The 26,161-nt window shown below is 54.0% G+C and overlaps 3 non-coding genes across 3 annotated transcripts; all 3 read right to left on the bottom strand.

Moving 5' to 3' along the window:
- Nucleotides 1–1,431: 1,431 nt before the first annotated feature.
- TRNAN-GUU (transfer RNA asparagine (anticodon GUU)) lies at nt 1,432–1,505 on the bottom strand. Its single transcript has one exon. It is a non-coding gene; the product is annotated as a tRNA-Asn (tRNA).
- Nucleotides 1,506–4,824: 3,319 nt separating this feature from the next.
- On the bottom strand, nt 4,825–4,898 carry TRNAN-GUU (transfer RNA asparagine (anticodon GUU)). The gene has a single exon. It is a non-coding gene; the product is annotated as a tRNA-Asn (tRNA).
- Nucleotides 4,899–16,931: 12,033 nt separating this feature from the next.
- TRNAN-GUU (transfer RNA asparagine (anticodon GUU)) lies at nt 16,932–17,005 on the bottom strand. Its single transcript has one exon. It is a non-coding gene; the product is annotated as a tRNA-Asn (tRNA).
- Between the last annotated feature and the right edge of the window lie 9,156 nt (nt 17,006–26,161).

The following is a 26,161-nucleotide window of genomic DNA, read 5'->3' on the forward strand; positions in this document are numbered from 1 at the left end:
GCCCATCACGCTAGCCAATAGCGCCACAGAGACAGTCGTGCTCCACTCTCACCACCATCAGAACATATCTTTAAAGCTATAATAGCAAAGAAAAAAGCAACACACCACTCCCGGGAGGGCTCAAACCTCCAATGTTTTCGTTAACAGCCGAACGTGCTAGCTATTTGCGCCACGGAGACAGTCGTGCTCCGCTTTCACCACCATCAGAACATATCTTCAAAGCTATCAGCGCAAAGAAAAAAGCAACACACCACCACCGGGTGGGCTCGAACCTCCAACCTTTCGGTTAACAGCCGATCACGCTAGCCGATTGCACCACGGAGACAGTCGTGCTCCACTCTCACCACCATCAAAACATATCTTCAAAGCTATCAGCGCAAAGAAAAAGCAACACACCACTCCCGGGAGGGCTCGAACCTCCAAATTTTCGGTTAACAGCCGAACGTGCTAGCCAATTGCGCCACGGAGACAGTCGTGCTCCAATCTCACCACCGTGAAAACATTTCTCCAAAGCTATCAGCGCAAAGATAAAAAAAGTGACACACTGCTTCCGGGAGGGCTCGAACCTCCAAACTTTCGGTTAACAGCCGATTGCGCTAGCCAATTGCGCCACGGAGACAGTCCTTTTCCACTCTCACCACCATCAGAACATATATTCAAAGCTATCAGCCCAAAGAAAAAAAAGCTACACAACACTCTCGGGAGGGCTCGAACCTCCAACCTTTCAGTTAAAAGCCGATCGCGCTAGCCAATTGCGCCACGGAGACAGTCACGCTACACCCTCACCACCGTCAGAACATTTCCTCAGAGCTATCAGCCCAAAGTAAAAAAAGCGCAGCACCACGACCGGGTGGGCTCGAACCTCCAACCTTTCGGTTAACAGCCGATCGCGCTAGCCAGTTGCGCCACGGAGACAGTCCTGCTCTACTCTCACCACCATCAGAACATATCTTCAAAGCTATCAGCCCGAAGAAAAAAAAGCTACACAACACTCTCGGGAGGGCTCGAACCTCCAACCTTTCAGTTAAAAGCCGATCGCGCTAGCCAATTGCGCCACGGAGACAGTCGCGCTACACTCTCACCACCGTCAGAACATTTCCTCAGAGCTATCAGCCCAAAGGAAAAAAAGCGCAGCACCACAACCGGGTGGGCTCGAACCTCCAACGTTTCGGTTAACAGCCCAACGCGCTAGCCAATTGCGCCACGGAGACAGTCGTGGTCCACTCTCACCACCATCAGAACATATCTTCAAAGCTATCAGCGCAAAGAAAAAAGCGACACACCGTCTCCTGGTGGGCTCAAACCTCCAACCTTTCGGTTAAGAGCCAATCGCGCTAGCCAATTGCGCTACGGAGACAGTCCTGCACCACTCTCACCACCATCAAACATATCTTCAAAGCTATCAGCCCAAAGAAAAAAAAAGCGCCGCACTACCCCCGGGTGGGCTCGAACCTCCAGCCTTTCGGTTAACGGCCGAACGCGCTAGCCAATTGCGCCACGGAGACAGTCGTGCTCCACTCTCACCACCATCAGAAAATATCTTCAAAGCTATCAGCGCAAAGAAAAAAGCAACACACCACTCCCGGGAGGGCTCGAAATTCCAACCTTTCGGTTAACAGCCGATCGCGCTAGCCAATTGCGCCACGGAGACAGTCGTGCTTCACTCTCACCACCATGAGAACATACCTTCAATGCCATCAGCGCAAAGCAAAAAAAAAGCGACACACCGTCCACGGGTGGGCTCGAAACTGCAATCTTTCGGTTAACAACCGATCGCGCTATCCAATTGCGCCACGGAGACAGTCGTGCTCCACTCTCACCACTGTCAGAACGTTTCTTCAGAGCTATCAGCCCAAAGAAAAATAAACGCCGCACCACCACCGGGTGGGCTCGAACCTCCAACCTCTCGGTTAACAGCCGGTCGCGCTAGCCAATGGCGCCACGGAGACAGTCGTGCTCCGCTCTCACCACCGTCAGAACATTTCTTCAGAGCTATCAGCCCTCAGAAAAAAAAGCGCCACACCACCACCGGGTGGGCTCGAACCTCCAGCCTTTCGGTTGACGGCCGAACGCGCTAGCCAATTGCGCCCAGAGACGGTCGTGCGCCACTCTCAACACCATAAGAACATATCTTCAAAGCTATCAGCGCAAAGAAAAAAGCAACACACCACTCCCGGGAGGGCTCGAAATTCCAACCTTTCGGTTAACAGCCGATTGCGCTAGCCAATTGCGCCACGGAGACAGTCGTGCTTCACTCCCACCACTATCAGAAAATACCTTCAACGCCATCAGCGCAAAGCAAAAAAAAAGCGACACACCGTCCACGGGTGGGCTCGAAACTCCAATCTTTCGGTTAACAACCGATCGCGCTAGCCAATTGCGCCACGGAGACAGTCCTGCTCCACTCTCACCACCATGAGAACATATCTTCAAAGCTATCAGCCCAAAGAAAAAGAAGCGCCGACCACCACCGGGTGGGCTCGAACCTCCAACCTTTCGGTTAACAGCCGATCGCGCTAGCCAATTGCGCCCCAGAGACAGTCCTGCTCCACTCTCACCACCATCACAACATATCTTCAGAGCTATGAGCCCTCAGAAAAAAAAGCGCCACACCACCACCGGGTGGGCTCGAACCTCCAGCCTTTCGGTTTACGGCCGAACGCGCTAGCCAATTGCGCCCAGAGACAGTCGTGCGCCACTCTCAACACCATAAGAACATATCTTCAAAGCTATCAGCGCAAAGAAAAAAGCAACACACCACTCCCGGGAGGGCTCGAAATTCCAACCTTTCGGTTAACAGCCGATTGCGCTAGCCAATTGCGCCACGGAGACAGTCGTGCTTCACTCCCACCACTATCAGAAAATACCTTCAACGCCATCAGCGCAAAGCAAAAAAAAAAGCGACACACCGTCCACGGGTGGGCTCGAAACTCCAATCTTTCGGTTAACAACCGATCGCGCTAGCCAATTGCGCCACGGAGACAGTCCTGCTCCACTCTCACCACCATGAGAACATATCTTCAAAGCTATCAGCCCAAAGAAAAAGAAGCGCCGACCACCACCGGGTGGGCTCGAACCTCCAACCTTTAGGTTAACAGCTGATCGCGCTAGCCAATTGCGCCACGGAGACAGTCCTGCTCCACTCTCACCACCATCAGAACATGTCTTCAAAGCTTTCAGCCCAAAGAAAAAAAAGCAACAAACCAATCTCGGGAGGGCTCGAACCTCCAACCTTTCAGTTAACAGCCGATCGCGCTAGCCAATTGCTCCACAGAGATAGTCGTGCTCCACTCTCACCACCGTCAGAACATTTCTTCAGAGCTAGCAGCCCAAAGGAAAAAAAGCGCCGCTCCACCACCGGGTGGGCTCGAACCTCCAGCCGTTCGGTTAACAGCCCATCACGCTAGCCAATAGCGCCACAGAGACAGTCGTGCTCCACTCTCACCACCATCAGAACATATCTTTAAAGCTATAATAGCAAAGAAAAAAGCAACACACCACTCCCGGGAGGGCTCAAACCTCCAATGTTTTCGTTAACAGCCGAACGTGCTAGCTATTTGCGCCACGGAGACAGTCGTGCTCCGCTTTCACCACCATCAGAACATATCTTCAAAGCTATCAGCGCAAAGAAAAAAGCAACACACCACCACCGGGTGGGCTCGAACCTCCAACCTTTCGGTTAACAGCCGATCACGCTAGCCGATTGCACCACGGAGACAGTCGTGCTCCACTCTCACCACCATCAAAACATATCTTCAAAGCTATCAGCGCAAAGAAAAAGCAACACACCACTCCCGGGAGGGCTCGAACCTCCAAATTTTCGGTTAACAGCCGAACGTGCTAGCCAATTGCGCCACGGAGACAGTCGTGCTCCAATCTCACCACCGTGAAAACATTTCTCCAAAGCTATCAGCGCAAAGATAAAAAAAGTGACACACTGCTTCCGGGAGGGCTCGAACCTCCAAACTTTCGGTTAACAGCCGATTGCGCTAGCCAATTGCGCCACGGAGACAGTCCTTTTCCACTCTCACCACCATCAGAACATATCTTCAAAGCTATCAGCCCAAAGAAAAAAAAGCTACACAACACTCTCGGGAGGGCTCGAACCTCCAACCTTTCAGTTAAAAGCCGATCGCGCTAGCCAATTGCGCCACGGAGACAGTCACGCTACACCCTCACCACCTTCAGAACATTTCCTCAGAGCTATCAGCCCAAAGGAAAAAAAGCGCAGCACCACGACCGGGTGGGCTCGAACCTCCAACCTTTCGGTTAACAGCCGATCGCGCTAGCCAGTTGCGCCACGGAGACAGTCCTGCTCTACTCTCACCACCATCAGAACATATCTTCAAAGCTATCAGCCCGAAGAAAAAAAAGCTACACAACACTCTCGGGAGGGCTCGAACCTCCAACCTTTCAGTTAAAAGCCGATCGCGCTAGCCAATTGCGCCACGGAGACAGTCGCGCTACACTCTCACCACCGTCAGAACATTTCCTCAGAGCTATCAGCCCAAAGGAAAAAAAGCGCAGCACCACAACCGGGTGGGCTCGAACCTCCAACGTTTCGGTTAACAGCCCAACGCGCTAGCCAATTGCGCCACGGAGACAGTCGTGGTCCACTCTCACCACCATCAGAACATATCTTCAAAGCTATCAGCGCAAAGAAAAAAGCGACACACCGTCTCCTGGTGGGCTCAAACCTCCAACCTTTCGGTTAAGAGCCAATCGCGCTAGCCAATTGCGCTACGGAGACAGTCCTGCACCACTCTCACCACCATCAAACATATCTTCAAAGCTATCAGCCCAAAGAAAAAAAAAGCGCCGCACTACCCCCGGGTGGGCTCGAACCTCCAGCCTTTCGGTTAACGGCCGAACGCGCTAGCCAATTGCGCCACGGAGACAGTCGTGCTCCACTCTCACCACCATCAGAAAATATCTTCAAAGCTATCAGCGCAAAGAAAAAAGCAACACACCACTCCCGGGAGGGCTCGAAATTCCAACCTTTCGGTTAACAGCCGATCGCGCTAGCCAAATGCGCCACGGAGACAGTCGTGCTTCACTCTCACCACCATGAGAACATACCTTCAATGCCATCAGCGCAAAGCAAAAAAAAAGCGACACACCGTCCACGGGTGGGCTCGAAACTGCAATCTTTCGGTTAACAACCGATCGCGCTATCCAATTGCGCCACGGAGACAGTCCTGCTCCAGTCTCACCACCATGAGAACATATCTTCAAAGCTATCAGCCCAAAGAAAAAAGTAGTGTCGCACAACCATCGGGTGGGCTCGAACCTCGAACCTTTCGGTTAACAGCCGATCGCGCTAGCCAATTGCGCCCCGGAGACAGTCCTGCTCCACTCTCACCACCATCAGAACATAACTTCAAAGCTATGAGCCCAAAGAAAAAAAAGCGCCGATTCACCACCGGGTGGGCTCGAACCTCCAACCTTTTGGCTAACAGCTGATCGCGCTACCCAATTGCGCCACGGAGACAGTCCTGCTCCACTCTCACCACCATCAGAACATATCTTCAAAGCTATCAGCCCAAAGAAAAAAAGCAACAAACCACTGCCGGGAGGGCTCGAACCTCCAACCTTTCAGTTAACAGCCGATCGCGCTAGCCAATTGCGCCACGGAGACAGTCGTGCTCCACTCTCACCACCATCAGAACATTTCTTCAGAGCTATCAGCCCAAAGGAAAAAAAGCGCCGCATCACCACCGGGTGGGCTCGAACCTCCAACCTTTCGGTTAACAGCCGATCGCGCTAGCCAATTGGGCCCCGGAGGCAGTCGTGCTCCACTCTCACCACTGTCAGAACATTTCTTCAGAGCTAACAGCCCAAAGAAAAAGAAACGCCGCACCACCATCGTGTGGGCTCGAACATCCAACTTCTCGGTCAACAGCCGATCGCGCTAGCCAATTGCGACAGCCACGGAGACAGTCGTTCTCCCCTCTCACCACCATCAGAACATATCTTCAAAGCTATCAGCGCAAAGAAAAAAGCGACACACCGTCCCCTGGTGGGCTCGAACCTGAAAACTCTCGGTTAACAGCCGGTCGCGCTAGCCAATGGCGCCACGGAGACAGTCGTGCTCCGCTCTCACCACCGTCAGAACATCTCTTCAGAGCTATCAGCCCGAAGAAAAAAAAGCGCCACACCACCACCGGGTGGGCTCGAACCTCCAGCCTTTCGGTTAACGGCCGAACGCGCTAGCCAATTGCGCCACGGAGACAGTCGTGCTCCACTCTCACCACCATCAGAACATATCTTCAAAGCTATCAGCGCAAAGAAAAGAGCAACACACCACTCCCAGGAAGGCTCGAAACTACAACCTTTCGGTTAACAGCCGATCGCGCTAGCCAATTGCGCCACGGAGACAGTCGTGCTCCACTCTCACCACCGTCAGAACATTTCTTCAGAGCTATCAGCTCAAAGAAGAAAAAGCGCCGCACCACCCACGGGTGGGCTCGAACCTCCAAACTTTCGGTTAACAGCCGATCGCGCTAGCCAATTGGGCCACGGAGGCAGTCGTGCTCCACTCTCAGCACACTGTCAGAACATTTCTTCAGAGCTATCAGCCCAAAGAAAAAGAAACGCCGCACCACCACCGGGTGGGCTCGAACCTGAAAACTCTCGGTTGACAGCCGGTCGCGCTAGCCAATGGCGCCACGGAGACAGTCGTGCTCCGCTCTCACCACCGTCAGAACATTTCTTCAGAGCTATCAGCCCAAAGAAAAAAAAGCGCCACACAACCACCGGGTGGGCTCGAACCTCCAGCCTTTCGGTTAATGGCCGAACGCGCTAGCCAATTGCGCCACGGAGACAGTCGTGCTCCACTCTCACCACCATCAGAACATATCTTCAAAGCTATCAGTGCAAAGAAAAAAGCAACACACCACTCACGGGAGGGCTCGAAATTCCAACCTTTCGGTTAACAGCCGATCGCGCTAGCCAATTGCGCCACGGAGACAGTCGTGCTCCAATCTCCCCACCATCAGAACATATCTTCAAAGCTATCAGCGCAAAGAAAAAAGCAACACACCACTCTCGGGAGGGATCGAACCTCCAACTTTTCGGTTAACAGCCGATCGCGCTAGCCAATTGCGCCACGGAGACAGTCGTGCTCCACTCTCACCACCGTCAGAACATTTCCTCAGAGCTATCAGCCCAAAGGAAAAAAAGCGCCGCACCTCCACCGAGTGGTCTCGAACCTCCAACCTTTCGATTAAGGGCCCATTGCGCTAGCCGATTGCGCCACGGAGACAGTCGTGCACCACTCTCACCACCGCAGAACATTTCTTCAGACTATCAGCCCAAAGAAAAAAAGCGCCGCACCACCACCGGGTGGGCTCGAACCTCCAACCTTTCGGTTAACAGCCGAACGCGCTAGCCAATTGCGCCACGGAGACAGTCATGCTCCACTCTCACCACCGTCAGAACATTTCTTCAGAGCTATCAGCCCAAAAAAGAAAAACCGCCGCACCACCACCGGGTGGGCTCGAACCTCCAATCTTTCGGTTAACAGCCGATCGCGCTAGCCAATTGGGCCACGGAGGCAGTCGTGCTCCACTCTCACCACTGTCAGAACATTTCTTCAGAGCTATCAGCCCAAAGAAAAATAAACGCCGCACCACCACCGGGTGGGCTCGAACCTCCAACCTCTCGGTTAACAGCCGGTCGCGCTAGCCAATGGCGCCACGGAGACAGTCGTGCTCCGTTCTCACCACCGTCAGAACATTTCTTCAGAGCTATCAGCCCTAAGAAAAAAAAGCACCACACCACCACCGGGTGGGCTCGAACCTCCAGCCTTTCGGTTAACGGCCGAACGCGCTAGCCAATTGCGCCACAGAGACAGTCGTGCGCCACTCTCAACACCATAAGAACATATCTTCAAAGCTATCAGCGCAAAGAAAAAAGCAACACACCACTCCCGGGAGGGCTCGAAATTCCAACCTTTCGGTTAACAGCCGATTGCGCTAGCCAATTGCGCCACGGAGACAGTCGTGCTTCACTCTCACCACCATCAGAAAATACCTTCAAAGCCATCAGCGCAAAGCGAAAAAAAAGCGACACACCGTCCACGGGTGGGCTCGAAACTCCAATCTTTCGGTTAACAACCGATCGCGCTAGCCAATTGCGCCACGGAGACAGTCCTGCTCCACTCTCACCACCATGAGAACATATCTTCAAAGCTATCAGCCCAAAGAAAAAGAAGCGCCGCACCACCACCGGGGGGGCTCGAACCTCCAACCTTTTGGTTAACAGCTGATCGCGCTAGCCAATTGCGCCACGGAGACAGTCCTGCTCCACTCTCACCACCTTCAGAACATATCTTCAAAGCTTTCAGCCCAAAGAAAAAAAAGCAACAAACCAATCCCGGGAGGGCTCGAACCTCCAACCTTTCAGTTACCAGCCGATCGCGCTAGCCAATTGCGCCACAGAGATAGTCGTGCTCCACTCTCACCACCGTCAGAACATTTCTTCAGAGCTATCAGCCCAAAGGGAAAAAAGCGCCGCTTCACCACCGGGTGGGCTCGAACCTCCAGCCTTTCGGTTAACAGCCCATCGCGCTAGCCAATAGCGCCACGGAGACAGTCGTGCTCCACTCTCACCCCCATCAGAACATATCTTTAAAGCTATAATAGTGAAGAAAAAAGCAACACACCACTCCCGGGAGGGCTCAAACCTCCAATGTTTTGGTTAACAGCCGAACGTGCTAGCCATTTGCGCCACGGAGACAGTCGTGCTCCGCTTTCACCACCATCAGAACATATCTTCAAAGCTATCAGCGCAAAGAAAAAACCAACACACCACCACCGGGTGGGCTCGAACCTCCAACCTTTCGGTTAACAGCCGATCACGCTAGCCGATTGCACCACGGAGACAGTCGTGCTCCACTTTCAGCACCATCAGAACATATCTTCAAAGCTATCAGCGCAAAGAAAAAGCAACACACCACTCCCGGGAGGGCTCGAACCTCCAAATTTTCGGTTAACAGCCGAACGTGCTAGCCAATTGCGCCACGGAGACAGTCGCGCTCCAATCTCACCACCGTGAAAACATTTCTCCAAAGCTATCAGCGCAAAGATAAAAAACTGACACACTGCTTCCGGGAGGGCAGGAACCTCCAAACTTTCGGTTAACAGCCGATTGCGCTAGCCAATTGCGCCACGGAGACAGTCCTTTTCCACTCTCACCACCATCAGAACATATCTTTAAAGTTATCAGCCCAAAGAAAAAAAAGCTACACAACACTCTCGGGAGGGCTCGAACCTCCAACCTTTCAGTTAAAAGCCGATCGCACTAGCCAATTGCGCCACGGAGACAGTCACGCTACACCCTCACCACCGTCAGAACATTTCCTCAGAGCTATCAGCCCAAAGGAAAAAAAGCGCAGCACCACGACCGGGTGGGCTCGAACCTCCAACCTTTCGGTTAACAGCCGATCGCGCTAGCCAGTTGCGCCACGGAGACAGTCCTGCTCTACTCTCACCACCATCAGAACATATCTTCAAAGCTATCAGCCCGAAGAAAAAAAAGCTACACAACACTCTCGGGAGGGCTCGAACCTCCAACCTTTCAGTTAAAAGCCGATCGCGCTAGCCAATTGCGCCACGGAGACAGTCGCGCTACACTCTCACCACCGTCAGAACATTTCCTCAGAGCTATCAGCCCAAAGGAAAAAAAGCAACAAACCATCCCCTGGTGGGCTCAAACATCCAATCTTTCGGTTAACAGCCGATCGCGCTAGCCAATTGCGCCACAGAGACACTCGTGCTCCACTCTCACCACCGTCAGAACATTTCTTCAGAGCTATCAGCCCAAAGGAAAAAAAGCGCCGCACCACCACCGGGTGGGCTCGAACCTCCAACCTTTCGGTTAACAGCCCATCACGCTAGCCAATAGCGCCACGGAGACAGTCGTGCTCCTCTCTCACCACCGTCAGAACATTTCTTCAGACTATCAGCCCAAAGAAAAAAAAGCGCCGCACCACCACCGGGTGGGCTCGAACCTCCAACCTTTCGGTTAACAGCCGATCGCGCTAGCCAATTGCGCCACAGAGACAGTCGTGCTCCACTCTCACCACCGTCAGAACATTTCTTCAGAGCTATCAGCGCAAAGAAAAAGCAACACACCACTCCCGGGAGGGCTCGAACCTCCAAATTTTTGGTTAACAGCCGAACGTGCTAGCCAATTGCGCCACGGAGACAGTCGTGGTCAAATCTCACCACCGTCAGAACATTTCTCCAAAGCTATCAGCACAAAGAAAAGAGCATCACATCACTCCCGGGAGGGCTCGAAACTCCAACCTTTTGGTTAACAGCCGATCGCGCTAGCCAATGGCGCCACGGAGACAGTCCTTTTCCACTCTCACCACCATCAGAACATATCTTCAAAGCTATCAGTGCAAAGAAAAAAGCAACACACCACTCCCGGTAGGGCTCGAAACTCCAACCTTTCGGTTAACAACCGATCGCGCTAGCCAATTGCGCCACGGAGACAGTCCTGCTCCACTCTCACCATCATCAGAACATATCTTCAAAGTTATGAGCCCAAAGAAAAAAAAGCGCCGCACCACCACCGGGTGGGCTCGAACCTCCAATCTTTTGGTTAACAGCTGATCGCGCTAGCCAATTGCGCCTCGGAGACAGTCCTGCTCCACTCTCACCACCATCAAAACATATCTTCAAAGCTATCAGCCCAAAGAAAAAAAAGCAACGAACCACTCCCGGGAGGGCTCGAACCTCCAGCCTTTCGGTTAACAGCCGAACGCGCTAGCCAATTGTGCCACGAAGACAGTAGTGCAGCGCTCTCAGCACCGTCTGTACATTTCTCCAAAGCTATCAGCGCAATAAAAAAAGCGACACACTGCTCCCGGAAGGGCTGGAACCTCCAACCTTTCGAATACCATACGAACGCGCTAGCCAATTGCGCCACGGAGACAGTCGTGCTCCACTCTCACCACCGTCAGAACATTTCTTCAGAGCTATCAGCCCAAAGAAAAAAGAAGCGCCACACCACCACCGGGTGGGCTCGAACCTCCAGCCTTTCGGTTAACGGCCGATCGCGCTAGCCAATTGCGCCACGGAGACAGTCGTGCTTCACTCTCACCACCATCAGAACATACCTTCAACGCCATCAGCGCAAAGCAAAAAAAAGCGACACACCGTCCACTGGTGGGCTCGAAACTCCAATCTTTCGGTTAACAACCGATCGCGCTAGCGAATTGCGCCACGGAGACAGTCCTGCTCCAGTCTCACCACCATGAGAACATAAATTCAAAGCTATCAGCCCAAAGAAAAAGAAGTGCCGCACCACCATCGGGTGGGCAGAACCTCCAACCTTTCGGTTAACAGCCGATCGCGCTAGCCAATTGCGCCACGGAGACAGTCGTCCTTCACTCTCACCACCATCAGAACATATCTTTAAAGCTATCAGCGCAAAGAAAAAAGCAGCACACCAATTCCGAGAGGGCTCGAACCTCCAACCTCTCGGTCAACATGCGATCGTGCTAGCCAATTGCGACAGCCACGGAGACAGTCGTTCTCCCCTCTCAACATCATCAGAACATATCTTCAAAGCTATAAGCGCAAAGAAAAAAGCGACACACCATCCCCTGGTGGGCTCAAACCTCCAACATTTCGGTTAACAGCCAATCGCGCTAGCCAATTGCGCTACGGAGACAGTCCTGCACCACTCTCACCACTATCAAACATAACTTCAAAGCTATCAGCCCAAAGAAAAAAAAGCAGAAAACCACTCACGGGAGGGCTCGAACCTCCAACCTTTCAGTTAACAGCCGATCGCGCTAGCCAATTGCGCCACGGAGACAGTCGTGCTTCACTCTCACCACCATCAGAACATATCTTCAACGCCATCAGCGCAAAGCAAAAAAAAAGCGACACACCGTCCACGGGTGGGCTCGAAACTCCAACCTTTCGGTTAACAGCTGATCGCGCTAGCCAATTGCGCCACGGAGACAGTCCTGCTCCACTCTCACCACCATTAGAACATATATTCAAAGCTATGAGCCCAAAGAAAAAAAAAGCGCCGAACCACCACCGGGTGGGCTCGAACCTACAACCTTTTCGCTAACAGCTGATCGCGCTACCCAATTGCGGCACGGAGACAGTCCTGCTCCACTCTCACCACCATCAGAACATATCTTCAAAGCTATCAGCCCAAAGAAAAAAAAGCAACAAACCACTCCCTGGAGGGCTCGAACCTCCAGCCTTTCAGGTAACAGCCGATCGCGCTAGCCCATTGCGCCACGGAGATAGTCGTGCTCCACTCTCACCACCGTCAGAACATTTCTTCAGAGCTATCAGCCCAAAGGAAAAAAGCGCCGCTCCACCACCGGGTGAGCTCGAACCTCCAACCTTTCGGTTAACAGCCCATCGCGCTAGCCAATAGCGCCACGGAGGCAGTCGTGCTCCACTCTCACCACCATCAGAACATATCTTCAAAGCTATCAGCGCAAAGAAAAAAGCAACACACCACTCCCGGGAGGGCGGAAACCTCCAACTTTTTGGTTAACAGCCGAACGTGCTAGCCAGTTGCGCCACGGAGACAGTCGTGCAGCGCTCTCACTACCGTCTGTACATTTCTCCAAAGCTATCAGCGCAATACAAAAAGTGACACACTGCTCCCGGAAGGGCTGGAACCTCCAACATTTCGGTTAACAGCCGATTGCGCTAGCCAATAGCGCCACGGAGACAGTCGTGCTCCAATATCCACACCATCAGAACATATCTTCAAAGCTATCAGTGCTAAGAAAAAAACAACACACCACTCCCGGGTGGGCTCGAACCTCCTGCCTTTCGGTTAACGGCCGAACGCGCTAGCCAATTGCGCCACGGAGACAGTCGTGCTTCACTCTTACCACCGTCAGAACATTTCTTCAGAGCTATCAGCCCAAAGAAAAAGAAACGCCGCACCACCACCGGGTGGGCTCGAACTTCCAACCTTTTGGTTAACAGCCGATCGCGCTAGCCACTGGCGCCACGGAGACAGTCGTGCTCCGCTCTCACCAACATCAGAACATTTCTTCAGAGCTATCAGCCCAAAGAAAAAAAAGCGCCACACCACCACCGGGTGGGCTCGAACCTCCAGCCTTTCGGTTAACGGCCGAACGCGCTAGCCAATCGCGCCACGGAGACAGTCGTGCTCCACTCTCACCACCATCAGAACATATCTTCAAAGCTATCAGCGCAAAGAAAAGAGCAACACACCACTCCCGGGAAGGCTCGAAACTACAACATTTCGGTTAACAGCCGATCACGCTAGCCAATTGCGCCACGGAGACAGTGGTGCTCCACTCTCACCACTGTCAGAACATTTCTTCAGAGCTATCAGCCCAAAGAAAAAAAAGCGCCGCACCACCACCGGGTGGGCTTGAGCCTCCAACCTTTCGGTTAACGGCCGATCGCGCTAGCCAATTGCGCCACGGCGACAGTATAGAGCAGCACTCCCACCTCCGTCAGAACATTACTTCAGAGCTATCAGCCCCAAGAAGAAAAAAGCGCCGCACCTCCACCGGGTGGGCTCGAACCTCCAGCCTTTCGGTTAACAGCCGATCGCGCTAGCCAATTGCCCCACGGAGACAGTCGTGCTCCACTCTCATCACCACCAGAACATATCTCCAAAGCTATCAGCGCAAAGAAAAGAGCAACACACCACTCCCGGGAAGGCTCGAAACTACAACCTTTCGGTTAACAGCCGATCGCGCTAGCCAATTGCGCCACGGAGACAGTGGTGCTCCACTCTCACCACTGTCAGAACATTTCTTCAGAGCTATCAGCCCAAAGAAAAAAAAGCGCCGCACCACCACCGGGTGGGCTTGAGCCTCCAACGTTTCGGTTAACGTCCGATCGCGCTAGCCAATTGCGCCACGGAGACAGTCGTGCTTCACTCTTACCACCGTCAGAACATTTCTTCAGAGCTATCAGCCCAAAGAGAAAGAAACGCCGCACCACCGCCGGGTGGGCTCGAACTTCCAACCTTTTGGTTAACAGCCGATCGCGCTAGCCAATGGCGCCACGGAGACAGTCGTGCTCCGCTCTCACCACCATCAGAACATTTCTTCAGAGCTATCAGCCCAAAGAAAAAAAAGCGACACACCACCACCGGGTGGGCTCGAACCTCCAGCCTTTCGGTTAACGGCCGAACGCGCTAGCCTATTGCGCCACGGAGACAGTCGTGCTCCACTCTCACCACCGTCAGAACATTTCTTCAGAGCTATCAGCTCAAAAAAGAAAAAGCGCCGCACCACCACCGGGTGGGCTCGAACCTCCATCCTTTCGGTTAACAGCCGAATGCGCTAGCCAATTGCGCCTCGGAGACAGTCGTGCTCCACTCTCACCATCGTCAGAACATTTCTTCAGAGCTATCAGCTCAAAGAAGAAAAAGCGCCGCACCACCGCCGGGTGGGCTCGAACCTCCAACCTTTCGGTTAACAGCCGATCGCGCTAGCCAATTGGGCCACGGAGGCAGTCGTGCTCCACTCTCACCACTGTCAGAACATTTCTTCAGAGCTATCAGCCCAAAGAAAAAGAAACACCGCACCACCACCGGGTGGGCTCGAACCTCCAACCTCTCGGTTAACAGCCTGTCGTGCTAGCCAATGGCGCCACGGAGACAGTCGTGCTCCGCTCTCACCACCGTCAGAACATTTCTTCAGAGCTATCAGCCCAAAGAAAAAAAAGCGCCGCACCACCACCGGGTGGGCTCGAGCCTCCAACCTTTCGGTTAACGGCCGATCGCGCTAGCCAATTGCGCCACGGAGACAGTTGAGCTTCACTCTTACCACCGTCAGAACATTTCTTCAGAGCTATGAGCCCAAAGAAAAAGAAACGCCGCACCACCACCGGGTGGGCTCGAACTTCCAACCTTTTGGTTAACAGCCGATCGCGCTAGCCACTGGCGCCACGGAGACAGTCGTGCTCCGCTCTCATCACCACCAGAACATATCTCCAAAGCTATCAGCGCAAAGAAAAGAGCAACACACCACTCCCGGGAAGGCTCGAAACTACAACCTTTCGGTTAACAGCCGATCGCGCTAGCCAATTGCGCCACGGAGACAGTGGTGCTCCACTCTCACCACTGTCAGAACATTTCTTCAGAGCTATCAGCTCAAAAAAGAAAAAGCGCCGCACCACCACCGGGTGGGCTCGAACCTCCAACTTTTCGGTTATCAGCCGATCGCGCTAGCCAATTGGGCCACGGAGGCAGTCGTGCTCCACTCTCACCACTGTCAGAACATTTCTTCAGAGCTATCAGCCCAAAGAAAAAGAAACACCGCACCACCACCGGGTGGGCTCGAACCTCCAACCTCTCGGTTAACAGCCGGTCGCGCTAGCCAATGGCGCCACGGAGACAGTCGTGCTCCGCTCTCACCACCGTCAGAACATTTCTTCAGAGCTAACAGCCCAAAGAAAAAAAAGCGCCACACCACCACTGGGTGGGCTCGAACCTCCAGCCTTTCGGTTAACGGCCGAACGCGCTAGCCAATTGCGCCACGGAGACAGCCGTGCTCCCCTCTCACCACCGTCAGAACATTTCTTCAGAGCTATCAGCTCAAAAAAGAAAAAGCGCCGCACCACCACCGGGTGGGCTCGAACCTCCAACCTTTCGGTTAACAGCCGATCGCGCTAGCCAATTGGGCCACGGAGGCAGTCGTGCTCCACTCTCACCACTGTCAGAACATTTCTTCAGAGCTATCAGCTCAAAAAAGAAAAAGCGCCGCACCACCACCGGGTGGGCTCGAGCCTCCAACCTTTCGGTTAACGGCCGATCGCGCTAGCCAATTGCGCCACGGAGACAGTTGAGCTTCACTCTTACCACCGTCAGAACATTTCTTCAGAGCTATCAGCCCAAAGAAAAAGAAACGCCGCACCACCACCGGGTGGGCTCGAACTTCCAACCTTTTGGTTAACAGCCGATCGCGCTAGCCACTGGCGCCTCGGAGACAGTCGTGCTCCGCTCTCACCGCCATCAAAACATTTCTTCAGAGCTAACAGCCCAAAGAAAAAAAAGCGCCACACCACCACTGGGTGGGCTCGAACCTCCAGCCTTTCGGTTAACGGCCGAACGCGCTAGCCAATTGCGCCACGGAGACAGTCGTGCTCCACTCTCACCACCGTCAGAACATTTCTTCAGAGCTATCAGCTCAAAAAAGAAAAAGCGCCGCACCACCACCGGGTGGGCTCGAACCTCCAACCTTTCGGTTAACAGCCGATCGCGCTAGCCAATTGGGCCACGGAGGCAGTCGTGCTCCACTCTCACCACTGTCAGAACATTTCTTCAGAGCTATCAGCCCAAAGAAAAAGAAACACCGCACCACCACCGGGTGGGCTCGAACCTCCAACCTCTCGGTTAACAGCCGGTCGCGCTAGCCAATGGCGCCACGGAGACAGTCGTGCTCCGCTCTCACCACCGTCAGAACATTTCTTCAGAGCTATCAGCCCAAAGAAAAAAAAGCGCCGCACCACCACCGGGTGGGCTCGAGCCTCCAACCTTTCGGTTAACGGCCGATCGCGCTAGCCAATTGCGCCACGGAGACAGTTGAGCTTCACTCTTACCACCGTCAGAACATTTCTTCAGAGCTATCAGCCCAAAGAAAAAGAAACGCCGCACCACCACCGGGTGGGCTCGAACTTCCAACCTTTTGGTTAACAGCCGATCGCGCTAGCCACTGGCGCCACGGAGACAGTCGTGCTCTGCTCTCACCACCATCAAATCATTTCTTCAGAGCTAACAGCCCAAAGAAAAAAAAGCGCCACACCACCACTGGGTGGGCTCGAACCTCCAGCCTTTCGGTTAACGGCCGAACGCGCTAGCCAATTGCGCCACGGAGACAGTCGTGCTCCACTCTCACCACCGTCAGAACATTTCTTCAGAGCTATCAGCTCATTGAAGAAAAAGCGCCGCACCGCCACCGGGTGGGCTCGAACCTCCAACCTTTCGGTTAACAGCCGAATGCGCTAGCCAATTGCGCCACGGAGACAGTCGTCCTCCACTCTCACCACCGTCAGAACATTTCTTCAGAGCTATCAGCTCAAAGAAGAAAAAGCGCCGCACCACCACCGGGTGGGCTCGAACCTCCAACCTTTCGGTTAACAGCCGATCGCGCTAGCCAATTGGGCCACGGAGGCAGTCGTGCTCCACTCTCACCACTGTCAGAACATTTCTTCAGAGCTATCAGCCCGAAGAAAAAGAAACACCGCACCACCACCGGGTGGGCTCGAACCTCCAACCTCTCGGTTAACAACCGATCACGCTAGCCAATGGCGCCACGGAGACAGTCGTGCTCCGCTCTCACCACCGTCAGAACATTTCTTCAGAGCTATCAGCCCAAAGAAAAAAAAGCGCCACACCACCACCGGGTGGGCTCGAACCTCCTGCCTTTCGGTTAACGGCCGAACGCGCTAGCCAATTGCGCCACGGAGACAGTGGTGCTCCACTCTAACCACTGTCAGAACATTTCTTCAGACCTATCAGCCCAAAGAAAAAAAAGCGCCGCACCACCACCGGGTGGGCTCGAGCCTCCAACCTTTCGGTTAACGGCCGATCGCGCTAGCCAATTGCGCCACGGAGACAGTCGTGCTTCACTCTTACCACCGTCAGAACATTTCTTCAGAGCTATCAGCCCAAAGAAAAAGAAACGCCGCACCACCACCGGGTGGGCTCCAACTTCCAACCTTCTGGTTAACAGCCGATCGCGCTAGCCACTGGCGCCACGGAGACAGTCGTGCTCCGCTCTCACCACCATCAGAACATTTCTTCAGAGCTATAAGCTCAAAGAAGAAAAAGCGCCGCACCTCCACCGAGTGGGCTCGAACCTCCAACCTTTCGGTTAAGGGCCCATTGCGCTAGCCAATTGCGTCACGGAGACAGTCGTGCACCACTCTCACCACCACAGAACATTTCTTCAGACTATCAGCTCAAAGAAAAAAAGCGCCGCACCACCACCGGGTGGGCTCGAACCTCCAAACTTTCGGTTAACAGCCGAATGCGCTAGCCAATTGCGCCACGGAAACAGTCGTGCTCCACTCTCACCACCGTCAGAACATTTCTTCAGAGCTATCAGCCCAAAGGAAAAAAAGCGCCGCTCCACCACAGGGTGAGCTCGAACCTCCAACCTTTCGGTTAAAAGCCCATCGCGCTAGCCAATAGCGCCACGGAGGCAGTCGTGCTCCACTCTCACCACCATCAGAACATATCTTCAAAGCTATCAGCGCAAAGAAAAAAGCAACACACCACTCCCGGGAGGGCGGAAACCTCCAATTTTTTGGTTAACAGCCGAACGTGCTAGCCAGTTGCGCCACGGAGACAGTCGTGCAGCGCTCTCACTACCGTCTGTACATTTCTCCAGAGCTATCAGCGCAATACAAAAAGTGACACACTGCTCCCGGAAGGGCTGGAACCTCCAACCTTTCGGTTAACAGCCGATTGCGCTAGCCAATAGCGCCACGGAGACAGTCGTGCTCCAATATCCCCACCATCAGAACATATCTTCAAAGCTATCAGCGCTAAGAAAAAAACAACACACCACTCCCGGGAGGGATCGATCCTCCAACTTTTCGGTTAACAGCCGATCGCGCTAGCCAATGGCGCCACGGAGACAGTCGTGCTCCCCTCTCACCACCGTCAGAACATTTCTTCAGAGCTATCAGCCCAAAGAAAACAAAGCGCCACACCACCACCGGGTGGGCTCGAACCTCCTGCCTTTCGGTTAACGGCCGAACGCGCTAGCCAATTGCGCCACGGAGACAGTCGTGCTTTACTCTTACCACCGTCGGAACATTTCTTCAGAGCTATCAGCCCAAAGAAAAAGAAACGCCGCACCACCACCGGGTGGGTTCGAACTTCCAACCTTTTGGTTAACAGCCGATCGCGCTAGCCACTGGCGCCACGGAGACAGTCGTGCTCCGCTCTCACCACCATCAGAACATTTCTTCAGAGCTATCAGCCCAAAGAAAAAAAAGCGCCACACCACCACCGGGTGGGCTCGAACCTCCAGCCTTTCGGTTAACGGCCGAACGCGCTAGCCAATCGCGCCACAGAGACAGTCGTGCTCCACTCTCACCACCATCAGAACATATCTTCAAAGCTATCAGCGCAAAGAAAAAATCAACACACCACTCCCGGGAGGGCTCGAAATTCCAACCTTTCGGTTAACAGCCGATCGCGCTAGCCACTGGCGCCACGGAGACAGTCGTGCTCTGCTCTCACCACCATCAAAACATTTCTTCAGAGCTAACAGCCCAAAGAAAAAAAAGCGCCACACCACCACTGGGTGGGCTCGAACCTCCAGCCTTTGGGTTAACGGCCGAACGCGCTAGCCAATTGCGCCACGGAGACAGTCGTGCTCCACTCTCACCACCGTCAGAACATTTCTTCAGAGCTATCAGCTCAAAGAAGAAAAAGCGCCGCACCACCACCGGGTGGGCTCGAACCTCCAACCTTTCGGTTAACAGCCGAATGCGCTAGCCAATTGCGCCACAGAGACAGTCGTGCTCCACTCTCACCACCGTCAGAACATTTCTTCAGAGCTATCAGCTCAAAGAAGAAAAAGCGCCGCACCACCACCGGGTGGGCTCGAACCTCCAACCTTTCGGTTAACAGCCGATCGCGCTAGCCAATTGGGCCACGGAGGCAGTCGTGCTCCACTCTCACCACTGTCAGAACATTTCTTCAGAGCAATCAGCCCAAAGAAAAAGAAACACCGCACCACCACCGGGTGGGCTCGAACCTCCAACCTCTCGGTTAACAACCGATCACGCTAGCCAATGGCGCCATGGAGGCAGTCGTGCTCCACTCTGACCACTGTCAGAACATTTCTTCAGAGCTATCAGCCCAAAGAAAAAGAAACACCGCACCACCACCGGGTGGGCTCGAACCTCCAACCTCTCGGTTAACAGCCGGTCGCGCTAGCCAATGGCGCCACGGAGACATTTTAGCTTCACTCTTACCACCGTCAGAACATTTCTTCAGAGCTATCAGCCCAAAGAAAAAGAAACGCCGCACCACCACCGGGTGGGCTCGAACTTCCAACCTTTTGGTTAACAGCCGATCGCGCTAGCCACTGGCGCCACGGAGACAGTCGTGCTCTGCTCTCACCACCATCAAAACATTTCTTCAGAGCTAACAGCCCAAAGAAAAAAAAGCGCCACACCACCACTGGGTGGGCTCGAACCTCCAGCCTTTCGGTTAACGGCCGAACGCGCTAGCCAATTGCGCCACGGAGACAGTCGTGCTCCACTCTCACCACCGTCAGAACATTTCTTCAGAGCTATCAGCTCAAAGAAGAAAAAGCGCCGCACCACCACCGGGTGGGCTCGAACCTCCAACCTTTCGGTTAACAGCCGAATGCGCTAGCCAATTGCGCCACGGAGACAGTCGTCCTCCACTCTCACCACCGTCAGAACATTTCTTCAGAGCTATCAGCTCAAAGAAGAAAAAGCTCCGCACCACCACCGGGTGGGCTCGAACCTCCAACCTTTCGGTTAACAGCCGATCGCGCTAGCCAATTGGGCCACGGAGGCAGTCGTGCTCCACTCTCACCACTGTCAGAACATTTCTTCAGAGCTATCAGCCCAAAGAAAAAGAAACACCGCACCACCACCGGGTGGGCTCGAACCTCCAACCTCTCGGTTAACAACCGATCACGCTAGCCAATGGCGCCACGGAGACAGTCGTGCTCCGCTCTCACCACCGTCAGAACATTTCTTCAGAGCTATCAGCCCAAAGAAAAAAAAGCGCCACACCACCACCGGGTGGGCTCGAACCTCCTGCCTTTCGGTTAACGGCCGAACGCGCTAGCCAATTGCGCCACGGAGACAGTGGTGCTCCACTCTAACCACTGTCAGAACATTTCTTCAGACCTATCAGCCCAAAGAAAAAAAAGCGCCGCACCACCACCGGGTGGGCTCGAGCCTCCAACCTTTCGGTTAACGGCCGATCGCGCTAGCCAATTGCGCCACGGAGACAGTCGTGCTTCACTCTTACCACCGTCAGAACATTTCTTCAGAGCTATCAGCCCAAAGAAAAAGAAACGCCGCACCACCACCGGGTGGGCTCCAACTTCCAACCTTCTGGTTAACAGCCGATCGCGCTAGCCACTGGCGCCACGGAGACAGTCGTGCTCCGCTCTCACCACCATCAGAACATTTCTTCAGAGCTATAAGCTCAAAGAAGAAAAAGCGCCGCACCTCCACCGAGTGGGCTCGAACCTCCAACCTTTCGGTTAAGGGCCCATTGCGCTAGCCAATTGCGTCACGGAGACAGTCGTGCACCACTCTCACCACCACAGAACATTTCTTCAGACTATCAGCTCAAAGAAAAAAAGCGCCGCAAAACCACCGGGTGGGCTCGAACCTCCAAACTTTCGGTTAACAGCCGAATGCGCTAGCCAATTGCGCCACGGAAACAGTCGTGCTCCACTCTCACCACCGTCAGAACATTTCTTCAGAGCTATCAGCCCAAAGGAAAAAAAGCGCCGCTCCACCACCGGGTGAGCTCGAACCTCCAACCTTTCGGTTAAAAGCCCATCGCGCTAGCCAATAGCGCCACGGAGGCAGTCGTGCTCCACTCTCACCACCATCAGAACATATCTTCAAAGCTATCAGCGCAAAGAAAAAAGCAACACACCACTCCCGGGAGGGCGGAAACCTCCAATTTTTTGGTTAACAGCCGAACGTGCTAGCCAGTTGCGCCACGGAGACAGTCGTGCAGCGCTCTCACTACCGTCTGTACATTTCTCCAGAGCTATCAGCGCAATACAAAAAGTGACACACTGCTCCCGGAAGGGCTGGAACCTCCAACCTTTCGGTTAACAGCCGATTGCGCTAGCCAATAGCGCCACGGAGACAGTCGTGCTCCAATATCCCCACCATCAGAACATATCTTCAAAGCTATCAGCGCTAAGAAAAAAACAACACACCACTCCCGGGAGGGATCGATCCTCCAACTTTTCGGTTAACAGCCGATCGCGCTAGCCAATGGCGCCACGGAGACAGTGGTGCTCCCCTCTCACCACCGTCAGAACATTTCTTCAGAGCTATCAGCCCAAAGAAAACAAAGCGCCACACCACCACCGGGTGGGCTCGAACCTCCTGCCTTTCGGTTAACGGCCGAACGCGCTAGCCAATTGCGCCACGGAGACAGTCGTGCTTTACTCTTACCACCGTCGGAACATTTCTTCAGAGCTATCAGCCCAAAGAAAAAGAAACGCCGCACCACCACCGGGTGGGCTCGAACTTCCAACCTTTTGGTTAACAGCCGATCGCGCTAGCCACTGGCGCCACGGAGACAGTCGTGCTCCGCTCTCACCACCATCAGAACATTTCTTCAGAGCTATCAGCCCAAAGAAAAAAAAGCGCCACACCACCACCGGGTGGGCTCGAACCTCCAGCCTTTTGGTTAACGGCCGAACACGCTAGCCAATCGCGCCACAGAGACAGTCGTGCTCCACTCTCACCACCATCAGAACATATCTTCAAAGCTATCAGCGCAAAGAAAAAATCAACACACCACTCCCGGGAGGGCTCGAAATTCCAACCTTTCGGTTAACAGCCGATCGCGCTAGCCACTGGCGCCACGGAGACAGTCGTGCTCTGCTCTCACCACCATCAAAACATTTCTTCAGAGCTAACAGCCCAAAGAAAAAAAAGCGCCACACCACCACTGGGTGGGCTCGAACCTCCAGCCTTTCGGTTAACGGCCGAACGCGCTAGCCAATTGCGCCACGGAGACAGTCGTGCTCCACTCTCACCACCGTCAGAACATTTCTTCAGAGCTATCAGCTCAAAGAAGAAAAAGCGCCGCACCACCACCGGGTGGGCTCGAACCTCCAACCTTTCGGTTAACAGCCGAATGCGCTAGCCAATTGCGCCACGGAGACAGTCGTGCTCCACTCTCACCACCGTCAGAACATTTCTTCAGAGCTATCAGCTCAAAGAAGAAAAAGCGCCGCACCACCCCCGGGTGGGCTCGAACCTCCAACCTTTCGGTTAACAGCCGATCGCGCTAGCCAATTGGGCCACGGAGGCAGTCGTGCTCCACTCTCACCACTGTCAGAACATTTCTTCAGAGCAATCAGCCCAAAGAAAAAGAAACACCGCACCACCACCGGGTGGGCTCGAACCTCCAACCTCTCGGTTAACAACCGATCACGCTAGCCAATGGCGCCATGGAGGCAGTCGTGCTCCACTCTCACCACTGTCAGAACATTTCTTCAGAGCTATCAGCCCAAAGAAAAAGAAACACCGCACCACCACCGGGTGGGCTCGAACCTCCAACCTCTCGGTTAACAGCCGGTCGCGCTAGCCAATGGCGCCACGGAGACAGTCGTGCTCCGCTCTCACCACCATCAGAACATTTCTTCAGAGCTATCAGCCCAAAGAAAAAAAGCGCCGCACCACCACCGGGTAGGCTCGAGCCTCCAACCTTTCGGTTAACGGCCGATCGCGCTAGCCAATTGCGCCACGGAGACAGTTGAGCTTCACTCTTACCACCGTCAGAACATTTCTTCAGAGCTATCAGCCCAAAGAAAAAGAAACGCCGCACCACCACCGGGTGGGCTCGAACTTCCAACCTTTTGGTTAACAGCTGATCGCGCTAGCCACTGGCGCTACGGAGACAGTCGTGCTCTGCTCTCACCACCATCAAAACATTTCTTCAGAGCTAACAGCCCAAAGAAAAAAAAGCGCCACACCACCACTGGGTGGGCTCGAACCTCCAGCCTTTCGGTTAACGGCCGAACGCGCTAGCCAATTGCGCCACGGAGACAGTCGTGCTCCACTCTCACCACCGTCAGAACATTTCTTCAGAGCTATCAGCTCAAAGAAGAAAAAGCGCCGCACCACCACCGGGTGGGCCCGAACCTCCAACCTTTCGGTTAACAGCCGAATGCGCTAGCCAATTGCGCCACGGAGACAGTCGTGCTCCACTCTCACCACCGTCAGAACATTTCTTCAGAGCTATCAGCTCAAAGAAGAAAAAGCGCCGCACCACCACCGGGTGGGCTCGAACCTCCAACCTTTCGGTTAACAGCCGATCGCGCTAGCCAATTGGGCCACGGAGGCAGTCGTGCTCCACTCTCACCACTGTCAGAACATTTCTTCAGAGCAATCAGCCCAAAGAAAAAGAAACACCGCACCACCACCGGGTGGGCTCGAACCTCCAACCTCTTGGTTAACAACCGATCACGCTAGCCAATGGCGCCATGGAGGCAGTCGTGCTCCACTCTCACCACTGTCAGAACATTTCTTCAGAGCTATCAGCCCAAAGAAAAAGAAACACCGCACCACCACCGGGTGGGCTCGAACCTCCAACCTCTCGGTTAACAGCCGGTCGCGCTAGCCAACGGCGCCACGGAGACAGTCGTGCTCCGCTCTCACCACCGTCAGAACATTTCTTCAGAGCTATCAGCCCAAAGAAAAAGAAACGCCGCACCACCACCGGGTGGGCTCGAACTTCCAACCTTTTGGTTAACAGCTGATCGCGCTAGCCACTGGTGCTACGGAGACAGTCGTGCTCTGCTCTCACCACCATCAAAACATTTCTTCAGAGCTAACAGCCCAAAGAAAAAAAAGCGCCACACCACCACTGGGTGGGCTCGAACCTCCAGCCTTTCGGTTAACGGCCGAACGCGCTAGCCAATTGCGCCACGGAGACAGTCGTGCTCCACTCTCACCACCATCAGAACATATCTTCAAAGCTATCAGCGCAAAGAAAAAATCAACACACCACTCCCGGGAGGGCTCGAAATTCCAACCTTTCGGTTAACAGCCGATCGCGCTAGCCACTGGCGCCACGGAGACAGTCGTGCTCTGCTCTCACCACCATCAAAACATTTCTTCAGAGCTAACAGCCCAAAGAAAAAAAAGCGCCACACCACCACTGGGTGGGCTCGAACCTCCAGCCTTTCGGTTAACGGCCGAACGCGCTAGCCAATTGCGCCACGGAGACAGTCGTGCTCCACTCTCACCACCGTCAGAACATTTCTTCAGAGCTATCAGCTCAAAGAAGAAAAAGCGCCGCACCACCACCGGGTGGGCTCGAACCTCCAACCTTTCGGTTAACAGCCGAATGCGCTAGCCAATTGCGCCACGGAGACAGTCGTGCTCCACTCTCACCACCGTCAGAACATTTCTTCAGAGCTATCAGCTCAAAGAAGAAAAAGCGCCGCACCACCCCCGGGTGGGCTCGAACCTCCAACCTTTCGGTTAACAGCCGATCGCGCTAGCCAATTGGGCCACGGAGGCAGTCGTGCTCCACTCTCACCACTGTCAGAACATTTCTTCAGAGCAATCAGCCCAAAGAAAAAGAAACACCGCACCACCACCGGGTGGGCTCGAACCTCCAACCTCTCGGTTAACAACCGATCACGCTAGCCAATGGCGCCATGGAGGCAGTCGTGCTCCACTCTCACCACTGTCAGAACATTTCTTCAGAGCTATCAGCCCAAAGAAAAAGAAACACCGCACCACCACCGGGTGGGCTCGAACCTCCAACCTCTCGGTTAACAGCCGGTCGCGCTAGCCAATGGCGCCACGGAGACAGTCGTGCTCCGCTCTCACCACCATCAGAACATTTCTTCAGAGCTATCAGCCCAAAGAAAAAAAGCGCCGCACCACCACCGGGTAGGCTCGAGCCTCCAACCTTTCGGTTAACGGCCGATCGCGCTAGCCAATTGCGCCACGGAGACAGTTGAGCTTCACTCTTACCACCGTCAGAACATTTCTTCAGAGCTATCAGCCCAAAGAAAAAGAAACGCCGCACCACCACCGGGTGGGCTCGAACTTCCAACCTTTTGGTTAACAGCTGATCGCGCTAGCCACTGGCGCTACGGAGACAGTCGTGCTCTGCTCTCACCACCATCAAAACATTTCTTCAGAGCTAACAGCCCAAAGAAAAAAAAGCGCCACACCACCACTGGGTGGGCTCGAACCTCCAGCCTTTCGGTTAACGGCCGAACGCGCTAGCCAATTGCGCCACGGAGACAGTCGTGCTCCACTCTCACCACCGTCAGAACATTTCTTCAGAGCTATCAGCTCAAAGAAGAAAAAGCGCCGCACCACCACCGGGTGGGCCCGAACCTCCAACTTTTCGGTTAACAGCCGAATGCGCTAGCCAATTGCGCCACGGAGACAGTCGT

Source organism: Rhipicephalus microplus, unplaced genomic scaffold (assembly GCF_043290135.1).
Source record: "Rhipicephalus microplus isolate Deutch F79 unplaced genomic scaffold, USDA_Rmic scaffold_58, whole genome shotgun sequence".
Classification (NCBI taxonomy): domain Eukaryota; kingdom Metazoa; phylum Arthropoda; class Arachnida; order Ixodida; family Ixodidae; genus Rhipicephalus; species Rhipicephalus microplus.